Consider the following 23890-nt stretch of genomic DNA (forward strand, 5'->3'; position numbering starts at 1 on the left):
TCTGCACCTGGTGCCCAGAAGGGATTGGATGAGCACAAGCAGTAAAGAGCAGCCTGCCAAGCATGTCCCACTATAGCCGATCCTCCACACCATGCCTTTGATCTCATGAACTGCTCTCTGCACATTAACTAATCGTAAAGTAGCAAGCGTTTAAACATATCATTATTTCACCTCCTAAAGAGTTTATTGTCGTAGTTCCTTACATGCCTTTACCTTAACCGTTCATGTATTATGTTATTCACTAGTCTCATCTCATGGGGCGACTCTCACTTGATTTATAACTAGTGGTAGAGCTGCTGATATAAATACACAGTTGATAACGTGCAACAGAGGCGGCTCTAGACTTTATGAGGCCCCACTAACAAAAAAGTGTCACATATACACATTGATGCACAGTTTACCTGTGTATGTGTCTGACAGAGAGTATCCTTGTGTGTGAGAATGTATGTCTCTGTGAGCATGTTTGCGTTTTTGTCTGAGACTGAAGTGTGTTGTGTGTATGGCGGGTGATGGTGTGAGGGGGGTGATGGTGAGAGGGAAAGGGGGGTGATGGTGAGAGGGAGAGCGGGGTGATGGTGAGAGGGAGAGCGGGGTGATGTGAGAAGGAGGGGGGTTGATGTGAGAGTGAGGGGGGGTTGATGTGAGAGTGAGGGGGGGTTGATGTGAGAGTGAGGGGGGGTTGATGTGAGAGTGAGGGGGGGTTGATGTGAGAGTGAGGGGGGTGATGTGAGAGTGAGGGGGGTGATGTGAGAGTGGGGGGGTGATGTGAGAGTGGGGGGGTGATGTGATGTGAGAAGGAGGGGGGTGATGTGAGAAGGAGGGGGATTGATGGTGAGGGTGGTGAGGCTGAGGGGGTGAGGATGAGGGCGGGTGGGGGGTGAGGCTGAGGGTGGTGAGGGGTGAGGCTGAGGGGGTGGGGGATGATGCTGAGGGGGGTGATGCTGTGGGTGGTTGGGGTGGGGGGGTGATGCTGCGGGTGGTTGGGGTGGGGGGTGATGCTGAGGGTGGTGAGGATGATGAGGGGGGTTATGCTGAGGGTGGTGAGGGTGGTGATGCTGAGGGTGGTGAGGGAGGGTGATGCTGAGGGTGGTGGGGTGGTGAGGCTGAGGGTGGTGGGGGGTGGTGAGGCTGAGGGTGGTGGGGGGTGGTGAGGCTGAGGGTGCTGAGGCTTAGAGTGGTGGGGGTGCTGAGGCTGAGGGTGGTGGTGAGGGGGTTAGGCTGAGGGTGGTGGGGAGGGTGGTGAGGCTGAGGGTATTGGGGAGGGTGGGGAGGCTGAGGGTGGTGGGGTGGGGAGGCTGAGGGTGGTGGGGGTGAGGCGGCTGAGGGTGGTGGGGGGTGCTGAGGCTGGTGGGGGGTGCTGAGGCTGAGGGTGGTGGGGGTGCTGAGGGTGGTGAGGCTGAGGGTGGTGGGGGGTGGTGAGGCTGAGGGTGCTGAGGCTTAGGGTGGTGGTGAGGGGGTTAGGCTGAGGGTGGTGGGGAGGGTGGTGAGGCTGAGGGTATTGGGGAGGGTGGGGAGGCTGAGGGTGGTGGGGTGGGGAGGCTGAGGGTGGTGGGGGTGAGGTGGCTGAGGGTGGTGGGGGGTGCTGAGGCTGGTGGGGGGTGCTGAGGCTGAGGGTGGTGGGGGTGCTGAGGGTGGTGAGGGTGGTGGGGAGGGTGGTGAGGCTGAGGGTGGTGGGGAGGGTGGTGATGCTGAGGGTGGTGAGGCTGAGGGTGGTGAGGCTGAGGGTGGTGAGGCTGAGGGTGGTGAGGCTGAGGGTGGTGAGGCTGAGGGTGGTGAGGCTGGCTGAGAGTGGTAGGGAGGGTCATGAGGCTGAGGGTGGTGGGGAGGCTGAGGGTGGTAGGGAGGGTGATGAGGAGGGTGGTGAGGCTGAGGGTGGTGGGGAGGGTGGTGAGGCTGGCGATGAGGCTGAGGGTGGTGGGGAGGGTGGTAGGGAGGCTGAGTGTGGTTGGGGGTGAGAGAGCCTACCTTTAGTCCCTGGTGGTCCAGTGGGCTCCCTGGTGGTCCGGTGGCCACTGCTCCCGGTCTGCTGCTCCGCAGAATTGCAGACCATTTAATCTCGCAAGACCATCAGAGCGTTGCCGTTGCTGATTGGCCGGTTGTCGCAAGACACATGGTCTGCAGCTCTGCTCACTGCGGAGCTGCAGACCGGTGTCTGCGGTGGCTGGCCGGGCAGCCAGGAGGGGCCTCGCACTAGGCGGCATACCGGGCAAGCCACCAGGCCCCCTCCTGGTGTCAAGTCCTCGGTCAGTGACCGAGGACCTGACACAGTCTGCCCACAGGTGGTTTAGGCGGCCGCGAGGCCCCAGCCAGCGCGAGGCCTTAGGCGGTCGCCTAAACCGCCTAATTAGAGAGCCGCCTCTGACGTGCAAGCTACACCCTAAACATGACAGCCATCTTTCAAAACAATGTACTGCTATATACTCATACCCTCAGTGCAACTAGCCATGATATACACACTTCTGTCTAAAAAAAAAAAAACACAAAAAAAAGAATGCAGCTTCAGAATTAATCTAAATTCTATGATGTCTAGGAGGTGGGAGGATCTGGGAGGGAGGATCTGCTGCTCATTGGCTGGAAGGTGTCTGCTGACTGTGAGGTACAGGGTCAAAGTTTACTCAATGATGACGAATAGGGGGCGGACCGAACATCGCATATGTTCGCTGTCCGTGGCGAACGTGAACAAGTTATGTTCGCCACGAACTATTCGCCTGCGAACCGTTCGGGACATCACTAGCTGAGCAGTAAATAAGCAGGGATGAACAGGGTAAAGCATCAAGTAATGTTTACGCCTGCATTTTTCCCATAAGAGAGAGTATTCATCAAACTAGAAAAGCTACAATTTCTGGGGAAATTGTGTGAAGTGTTCTTGCCTCCTCCAGTAGTCTACAACTGGAGTTGACGGAGTAACTATTATTATTTATTTATATAGCACATGTAATTGCAACGTTGTTGCCCAAAGTGCTTCACAGCTACATTAAAACATATATTTATAAAAACATTAGCAGGTGTACAAAAGGCCCTGTATGACATCACTTTCTGATCCAGCATGGCACAGGTCAGAGTATTATGGCGGTTGTCATCTTCAAACGGTCGTATTTTAAAAATCCTACAGCGAAGAGCTTTATAATGTGAGAATCACAAGACCCAGAACTACATTTTGATGCATAGTATGTCTCTGAAGTATTAAAAATAAAGGCACAGTCGCAGTTTAGCAATTGCCCTTCAAGTTTGAGCTGGCTAGAGTGAAGTTTCAATGAATGTCAATGGTCGGCGTGAGTTGCAAACAAATGGTCGTATTGTGAAAACTAGAATGACGATATTCCGAGAACCATTCGGCGAAACATTACACAAAGTAATAGAAATCCGATCGGGAACAATCTGCACGTTTTGGTATATTTTTGTTTATGTAGTGTAAAAACTGTGGGAGGAGTTAGGGTGGCAAATTTAGCTATAGTAATAATAATAATAACTAGAAAAAGCTACAATTTCTGGGGAAATTGTGTGAAGTGTTCTTGCCTCCACCAGAAGTCTACAACTGGAGTGGGCGGAGTAACGTTATTATTTATTTATATAGCACATTTAATTGCAACGTTGTTGCCCAAAGTGCTTCACAGTTACATTAAAACATACAGTTATAAAACCATTAGCAGGTGCAAAAGGCTTTGTCTATGACATCACTTGCTGCTGCAGCCTGGCACAGGTCAGAGTATTATGGAAGTTGCCATCTTCAAACGGTCGTATTTTAAAAACTATAAAACCTACAGTGAAGAGCTTTATATTGTGAGAATCACAAGACCCAGACCTACATTTTGATGTATAGTATGTCTCTGAGATATTAACAATGAAGGCACAGTCGCAGTTTAGAAACTGCCCTTCAAATGTGAGCTTTGCAGAGTGGAGTTTCAATGAATGTCAATGGACGGCGTGAGTTGCAAACAAATGGTCATATTGTGAAAACTATCAGGACTATGGCTTAGCTGTGGACATTTTTAGTGGCAGCAGGGATAGCTGAACGTTTTGATATAAGATTTGTGTAGGTGGGCCTGAAAATGAGGGAGTGGTGGCAGTTTAGAAATCATGTCCTGATTTTGCAGCTTTTGCCAGCTCCCACTCTAGCTTTGCCATTCATTCCTATGGGACAAATTTCGCCACAAGAACGACGATATTCCGTGAACCATTCGGCGAAACGTTCCACAAAGTAATAGCAATCCGATCGGGAACAATCTGCACGTTTTGGTATATTTTTGTCTATGTAGTGTAAAAACTGTGGGAGGAGTTAGGGTGGCAAATTTGGCTATAATAATAATATATATGTGAGATAACAGTAAGTGGTCTTGCTATGCAAGAACACTTAACTAGAAAAGCTACAATTTCTGGGGAAATTGTGTGAAGTGTTCTTGTCTCCACCAGTAGTCTACAACTGGAGTGGGCGGAGTAACTGTTATCATTTATATAGCACATTTAATTGCAACGTTGTTGCCCAAAGTGCTTCACAGTTACATTAAAACATACAGTTATAAAAATATTAGCAGGTGTAAAAGGCTTTGTCTATGACATCACTTGCTGCTGCAGCCTGGCACAGGTCAGAGTATTTTTGCGGTTGCCATCTTCAAACGGTCGTATTTTAAAAACTTTAAATCCTACAGTGAAGAGCTTTATATTGTGAGAATCACAAGACCCAGACCTACATTTTGATGTATAGTATGTCTCTGAGATATTAACAATGAAGGCACAGTCGCAGTTTAGAAATTGCCCTTCAAATGTGAGCTTTGAAGAGTGGAGTTTCAATGAATGTCAATGGACTGCGTGAGTTGCAAACAAATGGTCATATTTTGAAAACTATCAGGACTATGGCTTAGCTGTGGACGTTTTTAGTGGCAGCAGGGATAGCTGAACATTTTGATATAAGATTTGTGTAGGTGGGCCTGAAAATGAGGGAGTGGTGGCAGTTTAGAAATCATGTCCAGATTTTTCAGCTTTTGCCAGCTCCCACTCTAGCTTTGCCATTCATTCCTATGGGACAAATTTCGCCACAAGAACGACGATATTCCGAGAACCATTCGCCGAAACGTTCCACAAAGTAATAGCAATCCGATCGGGAACAATCTGCACGTTTTGGTATATTTTTGTCTATGTAGTGTAAAAACTGTGGGAGGAGTTAGGGTGGCAAATTTGGCTATAATAATAATAATAATAATAACTAGAAAAGCTACAATTTCTGGGGAAATTGTGTGAAGTGTTCTTGCCTCCACCAGTAGTCTACAACTGGAGTGGGCGGAGTAACTGTTATCATTTATATAGCACATTTAATTGCAACGTTGTTGCCCAAAGTGCTTCACAGTTACATTAAAACATACAGTTATAAAAACATTAGCAGGTGCAAAAGGCTTTGTCTATGACATCACTTGCTGCTGCAGCCTGGCACAGGTCAGAGTATTTTGGCGGTTGCCATCTTCAAACAGTCGTATTTTAAAAACTATAAATCCTACAGTGAAGAGCTTTATATTGTGAGAATCACAAGACCCAGACCTACATTATGATGTATAGTATGTCTCTGAGATATTAACAATGAAGGCACAGTCGCAGTTTAGAAATTGCCCTTCAAATGTGAGCTTTGCAGAGTGGAGTTTCAATGAATGTCAATGGACTGCGTGAGTTGCAAACAAATGGTCATATTGTGAAAACTATAAGGACTATGGCTTAGCTGTGGACATTCTTAGTGGCAGCAGGGATAGCTGAACGTTTTGATATAAGATTTGTGTAGGCGGGCTTGAAAATGAGGGAGTGGTGGCAGTTTAGAAATCATGTCCTGATTTTGCAGCTTTTGCCAGCTCCCACTCTAGCTTTGCCATTCATTCCTATGGGACAAATTTCGCCACAAGAATGACGATATTCCGAGAACCATTCGGCGAAACATTCCACAAAGTAATAGCAATCCGATCGGGAACAATCTGCACGTTTTGGTATATTTTTGTCTATGTAGTGTAAAAACTGTGGGAGGAGTTAGGGTGGCAAATTTGGCTATAATAAGAATAATAATAATAATATATATGTGAGATAACATTAAGTGGTCTTGCTATGCAAGAACACTTAATAATAATATATATGTGAGATAACATTAAGTGGTCTTGCTATGCAAGAACACTTAACTAGAAAAGGTACAATTTCTGGGGAAATTGTGTGAAGTGTTCTTGCCTCCACCTGTAGTCTACAACTGGAGTGGGCGGAGTAACTGTTATCATTTATATAGCACATTTAATTGCAACGTTGTTGCACAGTTACATTAAACCATACATTTATAAAAACATTAGCAGGTGTAAAAGGCTTTGTCTATGACATCACTTGCTGCTGCAGCCTGGCACAGGTCAGAGTATTTTTGCGGTTGCCATCTTCAAACGGTCGTATTTTAAAAACTATAAATCCTACAGCGAAGAGCTTTATATTGTGAGAATCACAAGACCCAGACCTACATTTTGGTGCATAGTATGTCTCTGCAATATTAACAATGAAGGCACAGTCGCAGTTTAGAAATTTCCCTTCAAATGTGAGCTTTGCAGAGTGGAGTTTCAATGAATGTCAATGGACTGCGTGAGTTGCAAACAAATGGTCATATTGTGAAAACTATAAGGACTATGGCTTAGCTGTGGACATTTTTAGTGGCAGCAGGGATAGGTGTAGGTGGGCCTGAAAATGAGGGAGTGGTGTCAGTTTAGAAATCATGTCCTGATATTTCAGCTTTTGCAAGCTCCCACTCTAGCTTTGAACATTTTGCCATTCATTCCTATGGGACCAATTTTGCCTCGAACGACAATATTCCGTGAACCATTCGGCGAAACGTTCCACAAAGTAATAGCAAACCAATCGGGAACAATCCACATGTTTTGGTATATTTTTGTCTATGTAGTGTAAAAACTGTGGGAGGAGTTAGGGTGGTAAATTTGGCTATAATAAGAATAATAATATATATGTGAGATAACATTAAGTGGTCTTGCTATGCAAGAACACTTTATAATATATATGTGAGATAACATTAAGTGGTCTTGCTATGCAAGAACACTTAGTTACCTCAAGCATCTGTGTGCCTGAAAATAATTTTACTTCTCCTATGCCAAATGGGTGATATTATTTCTGTTTTATAGAGCGCTTCTGCAGAATATTCCACAGCCAAGGCATATTCCAGGAATTTCAAGGAAGCTGCATGTGAAAAACTAAGACAACCAGAAACCATACAAACCTCATCCACATACCCTGCAGTTTATCCTCCTTTACCAACATTCAGAGTGCAATCTGGAACACCCGTTCAATCTGTAGTAATACTAAATCAACAGCTATACACGACCTTGTCATCTCTAACTCACTCACAATACTGGCACTCACTGAGACCTGGCTGTCCCCCTCTGATACCGCTACTCCCGCTTCTTTATGTTGCGGTGGACTACAATTCTTCCACACTCCCAGACTCGACTGTAAAGGAGGCAGTATAGGCATCCCCTCAATATCCTGGGCTATTCATTGAACACGTTTCTTCCTGGCTATGCCACTTTCTCTCCTCTAGCACTTGGGGACTTTAACATCCAAATCAACAACCTCAACTGCCCTGATGCCTCCCATCTGTTCTCTATAACTTCCTCCTTAGGCCTCACGCAGTTGTCTATTCAGCAACCCATACAGCAGGAAACACTCTTGACCTCATCTTCACCAATCTCTGTACCACCTCTAATCTCTCCACTGTTCCATTTCCTTTGTCTGACCACCATCTGCTAACATTTGACATCAGCATACCCTGTACCCAAATCTCACCACCCTCAACTCTCCAATCTCACAGAAACCTCAACTGCCTTAATCTTCAGCATTTCCCAAACTCCAAACTCTCATTTTACCCATCTCAAATCTAACTTGCCCTAACTCTGTAACCTCACTCCACAACTCAACTCTCTCTTCTCAACTCGACATCATGGCACCTCCTACAATTAAACGCAGCAAGCACCCCCAATTACAACCCTGGCACACCAAGCTGACCTGTTACCTCCAAAAATGTTCTAGAACTGCTGAACGCTGCTGGAGAAAGTCTCACTTTGCATCTTACTTTCTCCACTATAAATGTATGCTGCGCTCCTACAGCCTGGCTCTTTCCGCTGCAAAAGTAAATTACTTTAACACCCTCATAAGTACACTGTCCCATCAAGCCAAACACCTATTTCACACTTTTGATGCTCTTCTTTGCCCCCTCCTTCTACCACCTTGTCTGCCACAAACTTTGCATCTTACTTCACTGAGAAGATGTCTACAATCAGAGAAGAGATGCCAAATTTTTCTCCTTCCCCTACCAATACATCACCCAACCCCACTCCCTCCACCATTTTACACTCATTCGCATCTGTTACAGCAGAAGAGGTTTCTGCTCTGCTCCGGTCCTCCCGCCCCACCACCTGTTCCCTCATATCTCATCCGCCCTTTTCTCCCTCTCTTGCTCTTCCTCTCACTTTTCCCTCACCCTTCAAACATGCAACTGTAATCCCGATTCTGAAAAAGCTCAGCCTTGACCCCAACTCCCCATCCAACTACCGCCCTATCTCGCTACTGCCATTTGCTTCCAGGATCCTCGAGAGAGTTGTGTACACCAGACTAACTGACTTTCTTGAATCGAACTCTCTGCTTGACCCCCTTTAGTCTGGATTCCGCGCTGGTCATTCTGTCGAAACGGCTGTGACCAAAGTATCCAACGATTTAATTGCTGCTAAATCTCGCAGCCATTACTCTATCCTAATTCTCCTTGATCTTTCTGCTGCCTTTGACACTGTTGATCATCAACAGCTTCTTTGCATTCTCCGTAATTTTGGTCTACAGGATACTGCTCTCTCCTGGTGCTCCTCCTACATCTCCCAGCAATCTTTCAGTGTTTCTTTCCCTGACTCTGCCTCTTTCCCCTCAACCATTCTCTGTTGGCGTCCCACAAGGTTCTGTCCTTGGTCCCCTACTGTTCTATATCTATACTGCCTCCCTTGGTAAACACCCTTTGGCTTCCGTTATCATTTCTATGCAGATGAGGAATCTGATGGCGCTATATAAAAAATTAAAATAATAATAATAAAAAAACTGCCCGAGTACAGGGCGTCAGTGGATGAAAATGCCAAGGTAACATCAGAAATTACAAACACTTCAACTCCTATCCTAGGTATCTCTGCAAAAGGAATGGCATTGATAAGTAATATTATATTGATGAGGAAATACAAGTTAATTTAACTAAAAAGAATGGGTTCATTAGACAATTTTAGACAAGGCCACTATTTTGTCATAGAAAAGTTTCTGAATAAATCAAGGGATTAACTTCTAAAAGGCTAAGCTTCACCGCTAAGTGTGTGTCCGGATTAGTCCCCACACCAATGTCAGTTGCTTCTCTACCCCAGAATTTCAGTTGGAACTCTCGTTGAATCAAGAAGCTGTTAACTCACATATTAAATATTATATTTCTAAATATTACACTTTTAAATAATTCAGTTGCTCTTTAAAAATTCCACATCTTTATTGTTCTTACTGTAAAGAACACTTTCCTATGCCTTTGCCTAAGTTTCCCTAAGCCTAAACCATTGACCATGTACCCTATGTATAGTCCGATTTCCTATGAGCCTATCTGGAGATTATTGCATATAAGTGGTGTAGCGAAGCTCTAGTCCTGACAAGGACTTTTCTCCACTGGATCCATGGTAACTGGAACTCAGGAACAAGGCGCTGTGAAATGAATAGCTCTCCTCAACCCCAGTAACTAGATGACACACCGTTCTGGGAGTACAACTGAGGTTTATTGGGCCACACTCAGCTTTTTATGCCCAGACCCACAGCATGGGGTCTCCATTCAACACAACACAAACCCCTCCAAGGCGTCCCTGTGTTTGGGAGATAATTGAGTCAAAAACTGGTAACTTAATTATATCTCAGTTACAGGGAACAATACATGAAATTTACAAAATACCCAAAAAATACAGTCAAACTACACAGGAAACCCCCTAAGTTTGATATCTCTGAATAGCCCAGATAAATTCAGTAGAAAAGAATCACCATTTGGGTAACGTTCCGACCGGCCGGCCGGCCGGCCATGAGGTGATAGCCCGAAGCAGTACAAGAGAAAAAGAGGCAACGGCCGGTCAACTTTTGGGTGTTCCTGTGCGAACAACAACGAATGGTCCCCCTGGCTTTTAGGAAGTGAATGCCCCCCCCCTCAGGGACGGCCTTAGGCCCTTAGGCCACCTGTGCGAAAAATCCCCCCTGGCATTCTTTTTATAGTGTATTAAATAAATAATGATTTAAAAACAAATATTAATTCCTCCTTTAGTGTTGTTACCTAGTTGGGAGAGGGGCATGCTGATCTGAATCTGGTTTGCCCCTCCACTGGGTGCAGACCATGCCTAACTGTCTCACAAGCTCAAGGACTTGCAGTGTCCTGTGGTAATCTGCAACAGTGCTCTGATTGGCCGGAGCTAGGAAGACAGCTACTTATGGTCTGCAGCCAACAGAAGTGCATGCCAGATGTGTCAGACTGCAGAGTCACATGCACACAGTCAGATGCACACAGTTATACATGCACACTGTCAAATACACAGGATCAGGCAGAAACACACAGGTACAGGCAGTTACACACATAAACAGTTACAGGCAGATAAACACACTCACACAGTTACAGGCAGACAGTAACATACAGTCACACACACAGTTACAGGCAGACAATCACACACACACACAATTAAAATCACACAGTAACACGCACATACACACACAGTTACAGGCAGACCATGACAAACACACACAGGTACAGACAGACCGTCACATACATACAGCCACACATACAGTCTCTCTCACACACACACACACACACACACAGTTACATGCAGACTGTCACATACACAGAGGCAATCACACACACAGACAGCTTCACACACAGGCAGACAGTCACACAGACACACACACACACAGGCAGTCACACAGGCATACACACACACACAGGCAGACAGTCACACTGTCAGGCAGACAGTCACACACACACACACACACACACACACACACACACACACAGGCAAACAGCCACACACAGGTACTCACACACACAGGCAGACAGCCACACACACAGGCAGACAGTCACACAAACACACAGGCAGTCACTCAAACACAAACACGCAGTCACACACAGGCAGACAGCCATACACACAGGCAGACAGTAACACAGGCACACACACACACAGGCAGCAGCCACAGGTACTCACACACACAGAGGCAGACAGCCACACACGCAGGCAGTAACACCCAGTTACATACAGTCACACACACAGTTACAGGCAGACAGTCACACACACACACACACACAATTAAAATCACACAGTAACACACACAGTTACAGGCAGACCATGACAAAAACACACAGGTACAGACAGACAGTCACATACATACAGCCACACATACAGTCTCTCACACACACACACACACACACACACACAGTTACATGCAGACAGTCACATACACAGAGGCAGTCACACACACACACACACACAGGCAGACAGTCACACAGGCACACACAAACACACACACAGGCAGACAGTCACACACACAGGTACTCACACACACAGAGGCAGACAGCCACACACACAGGCAGACAGTCACACACACACAGACAGTCACACATGCACACACACACACAGGCAGACAGTCACACACACATACAGGCAGACAGCCACACACACACACACAGGCAGACAGCCACACACACAGGTACTCACACACACACAGGCAGACAGCCACACATACAGGTACTCACACACACACAGGCAGATAGTTGCACATACTCACACACACTCACAGACAGTCAGTCATCCAGGGTTACCTCTGTCCTTTATGGTCTGGGAGGAGTGAAGGCAGTGCAGCTCGGGTTGCTGCTTCCCATGCAGCTGTCATTTTAGCTCCGCCCCGCCATCATTTAAGTCCCGCCCTTGCCACAAGGAAAGCCCCACCCCTTCACAATGCTGGTAGGGTTTTTCTAATCCTGGGTGGAGAATAATGTAATCCTCCACCCGGGTAGCCGGCCATGTGTGAGCTGTGTCGGCAGCATGGTGCCCCCTGCTCCATGGCGCCCTGTGCGGCCGCACAGCTCGCACACCCCTAAGGCCGGCCCTGCTCCCCCCAGTCAGTAGTCTTTTTCTCCCGAACAGCGCTCTCTTAACTCGTCTGGGAGTGGAACGGACAGCGGTACGGTTTTCCACGGGGTTCACGGGATCACGCAGCTGAAAAGGGTTCAACATGCTCAACGACCATGTACCGCTACATGTGTTCGGGAAACAAAATGGCCATCATTCACTAGAGCATGTGTGTTTGGTGGCCACCCAGGTAAAGCACTTGAGCTTATTACTCCTTTGAAGTTAACAAGCATGGGGATGGTCGGTGTTCAGGGGTGGGGGGGTTATGAAAAGGGGAACACATCTTCTTTGGTATTGTCAGGGTCTTACCTGAGTTGGGAGTCTGTAGCGCAGATATGTTGCTCACCCTTGCAGATAGCCACAGGCCAAGGTGGTCAGGTAAGAATTCACCCGGCCTGTGGGTCTGTGCACGGGGGCTGTGCAGGATAAAGTACCAATACGCAGTACAGGCAAGGACTGAACAAGCAGGATAGTCGAGGGATAGCCGAGGTCAAAGGATGCCAGAGGTCAGGAACAACGAGGAGTAGCCGAAGTCAAGGGATGCCAGAGGTCAGAATAAACGTAGTCAGAAGCCGGGGTCAAAAATACGAAGCAGATGAAACAGGAACACTGGTACGAAACAGGATCAAAGACTTGACCCTGAGCACAGGGCGAGGCTGGGTTTAAATACCCTGCTGATGACTGATCGGGATCAGGTGAAACACAGCCAAGTCAAGGTGCAGCCCCCAGTGTAGTAGCCATGCCAGGATGAACAGGACCAGAAACAGTAGTCACTGTATAAAGCTGCTGTGGCTCAGAGGTAGCAAGCAGAACCAGGACTGAGAAGTTCCCCGGTTCAAGTCCCCTGTTGGGAACTCCAGGAGCGACCACGTCTGGCCGTCTGTCTAACTGGTGAGAACCGTGACAGGTATACAAACAAGGGGGGTACGGACAACCAAACAGAAAGGGAACAAGTCTGTTGCAAGCGGCAAAACACTACGCTGTGTTAATCAGCAAAAAATCCATAGATAGGATAAGCACTAGATTTTTTTTATATCATATCATACATTGAGGAACCAGCCCCCAGATCTACATGTCCATCAGCGGGGATTATACAGCTGCATGCTGTTAAACTCAGAGCTGGTCTTATAGCTCTCTCAAATGTGAGTGATATACCATGCACTATTACTGGTTATCTTCTGCTTTTATTTCATATACTCACACAATTTGAAGTATGGACAGCTACTAATTGAGAACAGACTCCAGCAATTGTGGACTAATTTGACTTTATATTGCCACAAGCTATATTTTGTGTATATTGTTTTTGCTATACCAATCAGCGTCTCCTCATAGAGATGCATTGAATGAATGCAGTTCCATGGGGAACATTCAGCACCTCCATGCAGAGGTGGAGACACACTGTGTAGCACTGACAAAGGAGGAACCTCTAGTGGCCGGCTAAGTGAATGCCATTAGAGGTGTAGATATCCAGCAATGTAAACAATGCCTCTGCTCTCAAAAAATTATCCCACCTGGATATTCAACCCTGTTGCAAATCTTTCTATCCTCAGCAAAAAGACATATCTTACCATCAAGACCTTCTGCGATATCACTAATAAAAAATATTGAAGAGAATGGGTCCAATTACAGATCCCTGATATCTGGTAACAAGAACTGACTTTGAATATACTCCATTGACTACAACCCTTAGTTGCCTGTCACTCAGCCACTATCTACCTTATTCAATAATATTGGAATCCAAACTCAAAAGGTTTCAGTTTATTTCATAAGCCTTCTATGTGCAACAGTGGTGCCCTCGTGAGCTTTTGCCGGCTTGTGCATGTGCGCGTATCTGGTATGAGATCTGGATGAGCTGATCTAGGATCAGTGGGGGAGGAGGCAAGCATGCTCAAGTAGCGCACATCTGGCACTTTTGTTCGCTCATGGGAGCCTCCATAGCTGTTTGATTGATGTCAGGGGGAGAGTTCCATGGATCATTTATAAAAAGTGCAGGTTTCCCTTAGAAAGCATCACTTTTAAAATAGGATACTACTAACCCATAAAGCACTTTTGGGGTGTAGAGCTTTAAGTACTTTAAGTACAGCGGGTGAACACCATTTGGCCCTGGGGCTTTGTTCACATTAACTCTCTTTAGCTACGGCAGCACCTTGTTTCAAATCATTCAATCACAATATTTCTGAAAGTTTTTTTGCAGCAATCATTTGTACCTCCTTGAAAACATTTCAAAATTCTGCATTTTCAAGATCTTCATTTATTAACACTTCCATCTTTGATTACAGAACCTACACTTTCATTTTTATTTTTTTTTCTAATTCATGTGCTTAATATATTTTTTAGTGTTCATCTTGCCATCTTTGGCAGTTTTTAATTTTCTAGCTTAGCCCAACTAATCAGCTTTTTAGAGGCATTATTAGCTTCTTTATATTTTATACTGGATGCCTCTGATTTATCGGATTTAAATTCTTCCAAGGACAAATGCCACCTCAAAAGTTTTTTACTATATTAATCCTTTCGTCATGTTTTGAAAGGAAAAATGGTATATACCAAGAAGTGTGCATTTCTAATATTTGTTTAAAGATATTCCATTTATCTTCTGTATTTTTTTTTTTTTTACTAAAGAGTTTATGCCAGTCAATGAGCTGTAAAGCTCTCCTTACCTTGTTGACATTGGCTGTTTTAAAATAATGTTTTAATTGTGTGCAATTGCTTTTTTTAGTTTATTTCAAAATACACCATATGACAGGCAACAGAGGGTTGTAGTCAATGGAGTATATTCGAAGCTTGGGCTTGTCACCAGTGGGGTACCTCAGGCATCTGTACTTGGACCCATTCTCTTTAATATTTTTATTAGTGATATTGCAGAAGGTCTTGATGGTAAGGTATGTCTTTTTGCTGATGATACTAAGATATGTAACAGGGTTGATGTTCCAGGAGGGATAAGCCAAATGGCTAATGATTTAGGTAAACTAGAAAAATGGTCAGAGTTGTGGCAACTGACATTTAATGTGGTTAAGTGCAAGATAATGCATCTTGGACGTAAAAACATAAGGGCAGAGTACAGAATATTTGATAGAGTCCTAACCTCAACATCTGAGGAAAGGGATTTAGGGGTGATTATTTCTAATGACTTAAAGGTAGGCAGACAATGTAATAGAGCAGCAGGAAATGCTAGCAGAATGCTTGGTTGTATAGGGAGAGGCATTAGCAGTAGAAAGAGGGAAGTGCTCATGCCATTGTACAGAACACTGGTGAGACCTCACTTGGAGTATTGTACGCAGTACTGGATACCGTATCTTCAGAAGGATATTGATACCTTAGAGAGAGTTCAGAGAAGGTCTACTAAACTGGTTCATGGATTGCAGCATAAAACTTACCAGGAAAGTTTAAAGGATCTTAACATGTATAGCTTGGAGGAAAGACGAGACAGGGGGGATATGATAGAAACATTTAAATACATAAAGGGAATCAACACAGTAAAGGAGGAGACTATATTTAAAAGAAGAAAAACTACCACAACAAGAGGACATAGTCTTAAATTAGAGGGACAAAGGTTTAAAAATAATATCAGGAAGTATTACTTTACTGAGAGGGAAGTGGATGCATGGAATAGCCTTCCAGCTGAAGTTGTAGAGGTTAACACAGTAAAGGAGTTTAAGCATGAGTGGGATAGGCATAAGGCTATCCTAACTATAGGATAAGTCCAGGGACTAATGAAAGTATTTAGAAAATTGGGCAGACTAGATGGGCCGAATGGTTCTTATCTGCCGTCACATTCTATGTTTCTATGTTTCATATGTGATCACTATTTCCCAAGTGCTCAATTACTTGAATTTTGAAAAAGATCAACTTTGTTATAACCAGATCCAGACAAGCATTTTTTTTTAGTTGGAGCTTCATGTGACATGAAGGTGTGATTTAACAGTTTCAAAAGAATGATTCCTCCAGCTGAACTACTAACCCATCTATCCCAATTTTTATCCGGGAAATTAAAATCTCCAAAAAAATGTAAGTGTTACTCAGATGTGCAGCTTTCCCATTCTGCTCTAACAACGGTTCTTCCTCATCATTATTAGGTGGTTTGCAGCATATTCCAAACCATAATTGAGTTCCCTCTTTTGCCACAAGCAGATATCTACCCATAAGGCTTCTACATTTTCCTCGTCACCAGAGGAGGGGGGGCAAAACCAGTCAAATGGCCCATTGCACCACCAAATCAGTTCACCATCCATGCCCACCTTTTCCTGGTTTTATAATGGATATTGATGTTATGCTAATCAGTAGCTCTTTGCCATACCCGCTCCTTCACGGCTCTGACTTTCAATGTTGTCAGAGCGCAGACTGAGAATCTCTGAGCCTGTGCTCTGACTCACTAACTAAGCGCCGGAACCACAAGTGAGAGGATATAATCTGACTGCACCTACTGCTGGTGCGCACCAGTGGACCACCAGCGAATTGTTTAAATTAATTATGCTGGTGTCCCCAAATTGTGAGCTGTGTTGGCCGCTGGGTGCCTCTGTTGTCATGGCACCCTGCGTGACCGCACAGCTTGCACACCCCAACGGCTGGCCCTGCTGACACACACTTATGTTACTACTTAGACATCCCTCAATATTAATACAGACATCAGAGTAAACACCAATAACTGTGGAAACAGAGCTGATCCCCCCCAAATTTATAAAGATTTGCTTAAAATAAAGAATGACAAAAAAAAATAATAATTAATAATTAAAATAAATAAATAAATAAAATAAAAAACTGCCTGAAAAAGTTTCTTCACCTCCATAACCATTTTGTCTTAATGAAGTTATTATGGGGGTTGGAGTACCTGGGTGCCCTCTTATTTTAGATGAAGTAGTTATGGGCACTGCAGTCAGGCCGCTTATGATTAATGTGAACTGTGATGAGTCTGAACTTTCCCTAGACACTGTTACAAAGTTACAGTAACAAGTTTATTGACCACTTGATTTAAAATGATAAAATCATGGTTAATAAAAGAAAAAAAAGGAAGCATTTAGATTAAGTGGATTATCTCTTGCATCATCAAACAAAACTATAACCACTTTAACCTGCACGCAGATACAGGTTAATCTACCATCTTGGTATATTTCTGCATAAAAATTATGTTACACATATCTAAAGTAAATAAAATGTAGTATCACTGGTTTTCAGGCAGGACTTTAAGCATTATTTACTTTCCAGAAACGTAACTGTTTTGTGTACATATTAATAATCACCTATCTTCACTTCAAGAATATATGAGTTTAGAAGGCCATCTAGTGGTATATCCCACACATTGTAAGAGTTATCATCTTATAGCACATACAATACAGGACATTAAGGGCAACTAAATCATTTATTTTACTGCAAGATGGTCTTTTTTCTATTCCTGCAGATTTTTTACAACAGTTAAATCTCTTTGAAAATCACGTCATTCCTAGTACAATTTGCCAGATATTAGACATTTTTTTTATGCAGAGTATTTTTAAAATTTTTACTTCTGTCCAAAAACTGGACAATCAGGAGATGTGCTTAAAGGCATAGTCTAGGTTAAAAAAAATGACAGTATACTCTTTAATGACAGATAGATAGATAGATAGATAGATAGATAATATTGGAATAAGTTGGCACTATATAAATCCAAAAAAAATAATAATAAATAGATGTGACCCTGGACACGACACCTAATGATATATACTATTTACCTCAACAATGTGAGAGTTACACGAACCAAGAGAGTCTTGCCGGCTTGAACGTTGCCAGGATTTTTTTTTTTTTAATCATTTTATTGAGTTTTCAGTATATGCAAGTAAAGATCAGATATAAAAGCAGAGAGACGTGCAGGTCTCAAACAGTACTATAGTGTGCAGTTATACATCAACCTGAACATTTGGTCAAGCATTGCTCAATGATTATATTGTTCCCTGAATAGTGTGGGGGGATATATCTTGTGTAATCAATTGAAGCACTGATAAGGGAGTCATAGCACTTACGTACCGTCCCCTATTTGCATCATGGGTGCACTGCAGACCTTGTATAGTGTGCTATATCTATCGAGTATTTGTGGTAACGTATAATATATTATTATCGAGGGTCACCAACATCCCAGCATTTAATCACCCCATATACACTACAGCATGATCTACAGTTACCTTTTGTAAGTCCCATTTAAACTTGAGGGATAGCTTACCCATGTGAACTGGGAAAGATGCATGTTGATTAGAAGCGTCTCTTAGTAACAGAAGAGAAGCAAGAGAGTAAGAGAGAAGTAAGAGGGGGGATGAAGAGAGGAGGAAGAAAGAAGAGAGAGAGGAAGAAGAATAAAAAGGGGGGTAGTGTGGGGGGAGAGTGCTGAGGTGGAGGGGTAGTGATGGCTTTACTTGCAGGCTGTAATTGGTGTGGTGGTGGTCGGGTAATTGAGTCGCAGGTACGTGTTGGGAAATATCAGGCTAGTGTATCCCTCTCCTTAGGATATATCCACCGCCTTCAATCAGAATCTTCCACATGCGCATCAGTCCCTGCTCTAGACCCTAACCTATGAGCCATGTATATGAACCAGGGTCGCCATGGCTCGGCGTGTCTTTCACTGTTGCATTACAATGCCGCCTGAGTTGCTTCCACTGCCTGTATATCCTCCACCCGCCCTAGCCATTGTGACGTTGCTAGGATTAACAAGGATTGCGTCATATGCTAGATAATAAGGGAAAATTAAGAAACTATAAACTCTGCATGAACACCTTGCAGCACAAAAGATTCAGCTACTTGCAAGAGCCTTCCACCCTGACTGGCTAACACAAGGGAGAACAATACTGGTCATTAAGGGCCCTCACAAAAGGAACAATACAATATTACTACCAACCAATCACCTGACTACCCACAACATGGAAAGATCTGTCAGGTATCATAGCTTCCCCAAAAAATGGACACATGAGTCAACACATAAGCAATACTCACAAGGGGATTGAAAACAACACCAGAGGCTCAAAACACCAACTGCTGGTAGACCAAGAGGTCACACGGAATTCCAAGACAAGAAATACCAATCTATGCACACAGTGCCACACTCATGAATACTAGGATACTTGGCTATATACAAGGTCAACAAAACGCTAATAGCATTAAGAACCTGATGGGCAAGTGGAGAACAACTCAAAAAGAGGAGCTAGAATGTGGGAAGTGAAGGCAGTAGTAGTCTTAGTTGTCATAGGAGCACAGGCTGTAACCTCCAAATTGGGAAAGTGTTTTTTAGCAGATAATTTAAGATCTCTATCAAGAAGATACTGCACGAGACCCTAAGACCACTGATGGAGGACCTGAGAATAAATAATACACAAAATACCAACTGGAAGGGTGAGAAATCCTATGTATCAGGGTTCACAATTTCTACTTGCTACTAGCCGTTGGCATGTGAAAATTTAGCAGTTGGTGTGTTTGCTATGGCTTGAAGTGGCGAGTAACTTTTAAGGCCATGCTATTAGCATAGAACATCAAATTTTAAGCCATATGCATGAGTACAAAACGTGGTCAAGGCACTCAGTCTTGAAAAAGGTCCTTGAGGCAGAAACATTGAAACATTGATAACTGATTTTGTAAGGACGTGCTCTCATTCTTTGGGTTATATATATTGTACATTGGTGATGTGGCAGGCTTATGCAATGCATGATCATATACTGTAACTAAGTTCCCATGATTTTTGCCTAAGTCAGGTGTTTTTGAAAAAAAACAACTATTCATTTTGTGAGTTTTGAAGTTGGTGTTTGATGAGTGAATGCGCTGGATCTTGTATAATATATATAATTTAAAAATAGACCAGGGAACACCAGGTCCCACATCAGTTTAGCTTCCTCCACTCGGTCCCGTACCACCCCTCCGAGACCCTTGGGCAGGACTGACACCTTGGTTACGCATCAACATAATATTTGCTATTTCGACAGTGGCAGGGAGCGGAGGAGTGCCTGCCAGAGGGGCCACAACAGGACCCACCTAGTGACAACTACACATGGCACACCTACTATGGTCCACAAGCAGAGGTCCGGGATCAGCACACAGTCTCTCCTGCACCTGAGCGCCACACGCCTACCAGACAAGACAGCGGCCGGTCTCCACTGGCACACCTGTGGGATCGGATGATAGACGGCACCGGAGGCAGACTATGCCCACACAAGCATAAAAGCGGTGATAAGACATAACCTCACCATACAGGCTATAGCTGGTGCACTGTTCCCTTACTTATTGTTACCTCAGCTTGCTAACGCAGTGGGCATTGATAGATTAATCTACTTTAATTTTGCTTATTGGTCCTGTTTTTTTAATATATATATATATATATATATATATATATATTTTATCTATGTTTCTCCTCATTTAATACACTAGCAGAACAACGATTAACATATGTTTTAATTGTGTATGACTAGTACTTAAATGTTACTGACAAAAATGTGTAGACATCTGCCTAACCACCCAGTGGAGTCTTGTTTCATGTAGATGCAGTAACACATCCTGTCTGTTTTTAAAATGTATGCCTTAGCCATTTTGCTTCAATCATATATTTAAGCACGACATAATGTAATGTTTCAGCTTCACCTTATATAAGTCATGTATTACAAATTAAGCAAGGTAGCATTGCAATCTCACTATTGTTGTACTGACCTTTTCGCTGCCGGGACTCTGTCTCACTATAAGACCCTGATAGTCAGCATGGGCATCGGATGAAGGCAGGATGCTTCAGGGTGGAAGGGGGTACGATTGACCCGGTTCCCTCTTTACTGATGCCCCCACATGTTTTCAAAGCCACGTATGCTATCACATAGCAGCTTTGTTTCGGCAACCTACTGCTGTGTAATATTGCAGATGAAAGCCTGTTTTCCTTTACCCCTTTTATCCCTGTGCCCTTTTGAACTGCCTAGCCTGTTATCCCTAGCATGTAATATTCAAATACCAAGCTTGTCTAGTATCTTTCAGTTATACTGCTTTGCTGGTACAACAAATTTAGACATATTAGCCTGAATTAATTATGCCATGCGCGTCACAAAGTTGTCTCATTTACAATTAATTGATTGCTATACTCTGCTAACTTAGCTTGTATTAATAACCTAAAAATTGTGCATTTCCTCTGGATGCTGTACAACAGTAGACGAATAAGAGTTTGTAAATTGTATGTGAATGCTGTTGTGGCATTTTTGATATGCGAATGTTAATCTATGCACAGCAAAAATAAAGAATTAAAAAAAAAAAATATTGTCGGATAAGCTTTTCAAATTATTAAATATTTTTGGATAAACTCATAAAATGATTTTTTCAAAATGTTAAAATATCAAAACATACCATATATAAAAATAAATCAATATATAAAAAAATCTAAATATTACAAAAAAATATATATTGTTATCATATTAAATCATTTTAAAAGTTTATCCAAAAATATATCATTGATACATAATACGTAATTTGAAAAGCTTATCTAAAAAAAAAATTGAGGTCATAGAGTTCTAGGTTTTGTAATCTTTTTTTTTCTCACCGTCAAATCCTCCAACAGTTTGTGGGCTTTATAAACAATTTGTTTGTTTGCAGCTGCTAAGGGCATGTGATGCCTGCAGTAAATCAGACCATGGTATATTCAAAACTTCCAAAATTCCACTGTAGAGGCAAAACAGAAATAATTTTTATTGTTTTTAATTAAAAAATCTACAAGATACAGTAAATTTTTAAATCACCAAATACATTTGTGTAACACCCTACCATGCTTCCTTCCTATCTCTTTCCCACCTCCCTTATGATTGGCACAGCTTAGAAAACACATCAGAGCTTACCAAATCATAACTCTCTTCGCCCATCACTTAAAACATATGACATCAGGTGGGAACCTCTCTATAGACCAGGGGTCAGCAACCTATGGCACTCGAGGTACCTTTGCAAGGCACTCAAGGCTGCCAGAGCCAAACAGGCTTTGGACTATCAGGCCTTCATATAACTGCAAGTGCAAACCGAGTGGTGATTGCAGGTGTTAATGGACAATCCTTAATTTACTCATTGCAGCATTTAGAAGAAGTGATCCCAGATCATTTCCTCCCAGCACTTGTGAATGAGAATCCACACTGGAGTGGAGCAGCGCTGTCCTTGGCCAGCTCAGTCCCCACTGTACCCCAGGGAAGCCACCAAACACTGCTAGATATACACAGAGTTGAAGAAGTAGCCTCCTTGTCATACAAATAATACAAACAGCCGTCAAACATACACAAACAATTCACATTCATGCACACAACCCCAAACGCAGCCTGACACGCAATACCACAAGCAGCCCCACATTCAATACCACAAGCAACCACACAAATACACACACCACCAAACACACTATGTGACACATCATCCACAACACAATTCCACAAGCAGTCCCCATACACAGCCAACATTTATAGGTATCTTACAAAATACCACAAACTTCTTATGAACACATACAATATAACAGCCCATATACATACAAATAGAACGCTACAAAGCACCTGCAGCACCCATATTTAACACAAACAGAATACAGCAAAATACACACCTTAATTTTAAAAAATAGGACCGGCAAGCCAAAGAGACATCAAGATATTCTTTTGACACAGAACTACTAAAAGGTTGCCTACCCCTGTCATAGACTATAGAAGAGTAATGTTGTGCTATGTATACATATAGGGTATAGTTTCATTAAAAAAAAGACAACTCAAAACAATATGTAACATTAATTTACAGTTAGATAAAACCGCTGAAAATCCCATGGCCCCAAACACATTTAATCTCACAAATGTCCTGGCTATTCAGAGGTTAGGAGCAAAAAAATTTAAAAAATATCTTTTATTATATAAATATATTTTTTCTGAGGTCTGAACAATGTTTTACAAAATTCTTAGTCTCTTATCTTTAGTTACTTGCTCACAGCTTGCCTTATTTATATGTAGACTAATACAAAGTATAGTGTAGTAATAGTCCTGTAGGGAGCCAGGAAACATGCAGACGTAATACACACAAACTGGGGACCTAGAGGATGTCGATCTGACTATACTCTTACTTTACAATAAGGCATATGTAATTATTGTTGGTACTGCATTTAATTTCATGTTGGTTCATATATAATTTTATTTTCCACATATATATTGCATTATACACTGAAACCTAATGTAAATTATCTGTCATTCTGCTCCTAACTATTTATGCTTGGGGACTAGCATGTAATCTTTTGAAGTTATAAAGATTCAAAGCATATGGAAGATCAGGTGTTGGACTTGGGGGAAATCAAAAATTAAACTGTCTTGGAGCTGTTAAGAGTCTGTGTGCTGTATATTTAATGTGTTGTTGTATATTTAATGTATTTTTGGTGAGTAAGTCAGAAGAGGCCAACAAAACGAAGGAGCATTTGCCTGAAAAAATATTTCTATTAGCAGTGTCACTTTAAATTTAAAAGCCTCGTTATTTTAAAAAAAAAAACAAAAAAAACCCAGATGTTTCAAGCAGAGTAAGATTGCCATAGGCAAGTCAATTTAGGGTGGGCAACTTCTTAAAAGACAAAATGGAAAACCTGCTATGCTTTTGTTATTCACACAATGTAATTATGTGTTTTTGTTTACTTGAGAATAGTTAAAATTTTAAGATGTACACAATTAAAAAAGAAAAAAAATTACGCATTTTTAGACTCATATGTGTGTTCTGTTTTCCTGACACGTCATGGCTTT

General features: G+C 42.9%; 1 protein-coding gene across 1 annotated transcript in view; it reads right to left on the reverse strand.

Moving 5' to 3' along the window:
• HFM1 (helicase for meiosis 1) overlaps positions 1-21804 on the reverse strand; it is a 218622-nt gene extending 196818 nt beyond the window's left edge. Inside the window, exon 1 of the mRNA XM_063428059.1 lies at positions 21697-21804. The gene's annotated coding sequence lies outside the window, so the exon portion shown is untranslated. The remainder of the gene's footprint in view (positions 1-21696) is intronic.
• Positions 21805-23890: the final 2086 nt, after the last annotated feature.

Source organism: Pelobates fuscus, chromosome 7 (genome assembly GCF_036172605.1).
Source record: "Pelobates fuscus isolate aPelFus1 chromosome 7, aPelFus1.pri, whole genome shotgun sequence".
NCBI classification, from domain to species: domain Eukaryota; kingdom Metazoa; phylum Chordata; class Amphibia; order Anura; family Pelobatidae; genus Pelobates; species Pelobates fuscus.